This window comes from Triticum aestivum, chromosome 5D, assembly GCF_018294505.1.
Source record: "Triticum aestivum cultivar Chinese Spring chromosome 5D, IWGSC CS RefSeq v2.1, whole genome shotgun sequence".
Classification (NCBI taxonomy): domain Eukaryota; kingdom Viridiplantae; phylum Streptophyta; class Magnoliopsida; order Poales; family Poaceae; genus Triticum; species Triticum aestivum.
Genome location: NC_057808.1, coordinates 340,307,953 through 340,310,520, shown reverse-complemented (window position 1 = coordinate 340,310,520; position 2,568 = coordinate 340,307,953).

The following is a 2,568-nucleotide window of genomic DNA, read 5'->3' as shown; positions in this document are numbered from 1 at the left end:
CCTTGCTCCTCCACCGACCTCGCCGTCGCGCCGGCGCGCCTCCCGCGCCCGCACCGCGCCGTCCCCACCGACCCGCGCCTCCCTCGCCGGAGCCTCGCCGGAGGCCGCAGCCTCGTCGGATCCGGGGAAGGTGGATGAGATCCACCAACCCCGCGATCCAAACGGCGCCCCGATCCCGGATCTCCCCGTCCCGCTTCGTCCCGTCCAGATTTTCGGAGTGGTAAATTTCTGCTAAGTCCCCGAATTGTTGCATTATGTGCTCATGTTCATCATGCCATAACTTCTTGCATACTGCTCCGTTTTGCATGCATAATATGTCGAAATGTTCGTCATGAGATGCTATTCATTTTGTTCCACTGTGCCATGCTTGTTTGAGTTCATTTTGATGCCCAAATCGTCGTTGCAAGACTGCTATGTGATGTTGTCTGCTGTAGTTTAACAGATCTTGCTCATTTGTCTTTTTCATTGCATTTTGTGTATGCATCCTATGAGCATTGGCTCTACATGTGTTTTGAACTACATCAAGCCATCTTTACAGGGGTGCTTGTCTTGTATTTTTGTGGTATGTGTGGTGACTAGCACAAGCATGCAAAGTAGCCTCCGTGATGTTGCTGATTTCTGTGACTTGGTCATTTCTGCCAAGTCTGTAGCTGTAACATTGTGATGCCATGTAAACCTGCTGCCATCATGAGTTCTATGCATAATCTGGAGATGTTCACTAAGGATGTTTTGTTGTTAATGTTATGCTCTATCCATCCATGCCCTTGGTTGCATTTATAGTCTGCTGTAGCTTGTTGCAATCTTGCTCCATAGTTGCTAAATAATGTTGCTGTCAGCCTGTTAACATGAAGTTCAGTTTTGGCATGTGTTTTGCTAGTGATCCATGTACCCTATAAACTTGCTATTGCCATTTTTAGCTTCATGAACATGTCTTCTTACTGTTGGTTGGCTTTACATTCCATGTAATGCTCTGTTGTGAGTGGTTCAAGCTCACCAACGTGCCTACTTATCGTTGTTTCTGCCATGAACTGTTATTTTCACCAAGTCTGAATCTGCTTATGAAACTTGCTATGTTTACATTGGTGCCATCATATCTTCTGTGCCTTTTTGGATCGTGATCAATAAGGGAATTTTGTTCTATGCAATTAGTAAATTCATGGCATGCCTTTGTTTGCTATGATATGTTCCTGTAGCATGTTGTTTGGTAGCTATAAACTTAGCAACCTGATGTTATTTCTGCCATGTCCAGTGATTTCTGCTAAGTCTGTGAAACTGTTATTATTTGCAATCTTGCCATGTCCTTTTGAGCATGCTATAGTGTTTTCTGGAAATAGATCAGTGTTCATGTTTTGGAATGCTTTACCTGTACTTCATGTCCATGCCTTTTGTTTTCATGTTGGAGTGCTGTAGCATATTGTTTTGATGCTTGCAAGATGCCTAGTTGCTGTTTTGGACAGATTGTTGTTATATCTTGTTTGGAGTGTATGTGTTGCACCGTTTTGAACATGCTCTATATCAAACTTGCTTAGAATTGCATGTAGATTCATGTTACCTTGTTGGATCCATGTTTTGAATGTGTTTGCTTGATGTTTGAATGCATTTTGCAACAATGCCATGCTTAACTTGTTTTGCTCATATCTTCTAGGCCGTAGCTCCGAACTAAATGAACTTTATATGTAACTTGACTAGAATTCCGTATAGATCATCTTGGTGCATTTAAACTTGCTGTTTAACAACTTGAACATAAGGTTTATTCAGATCTGGACCAATTTCGAAATTTTCATATGAGGACTTACCGGAATTGTTATATGTTAGTTCCGACCTCATTTAAACTCGCTTTGACGCGTTGTTCTTGTATGCATCATCTCTTGTCATGAGTAGCTTCACGTAGCCTTGTCATGCATCATACTTGGTTGAGCATCATGCCTTGTTCATGTGTGGTGTGTTTACCTTGTTGTGTGCTTTTTCTCGATAGTTCCCATGTCGTTGCGATCGTGAGGATTCGTTCGTCTTCGTGGCTTCATCTTCTTCATGGGCTCGTTCTTCTTCCTAGCGGGATTTCAGGCAAGATGACCGTCACCTTGGATCTCATTACTATCATTGCTATACTAGTTGCTTCGTTCTATCGCTATGTTGCGCTACCTATTCACTTGCTCTTCAAGCCTCCCAAATTGCCATGAACCTCTAACCTTTGTCACCCTTCCTAGCAAACCGTTGTTTGTCTATGTTACCGCTTTGCTCAGCCCCTCTTATAGCGTTGCTAGTTGCAGGTGAAGATGAAGATTGCTCCATGTTGGATTATGTTTATGTTGGGATATCACAATATCTCTTATTTAATTAATGCATCTATATACTTGGTAAAGGGTGGAAGGCTCGGCCTTATGCCTGGTGTTTTGTTCCACTCTTGCCGCCCTAGTTTCCGTCATACCGGTGTTATGTTCCTTGATTTTGCGTCCCTTACGCGGTTGGGTGATTTATGGGACCCCCTTGACAGTTCGCTTTGAATAAAACTCTTCCAGCAAGGCCCAACCTTGGTTTTACATTTGCCTCACCTAGCCTTTTTCCCTT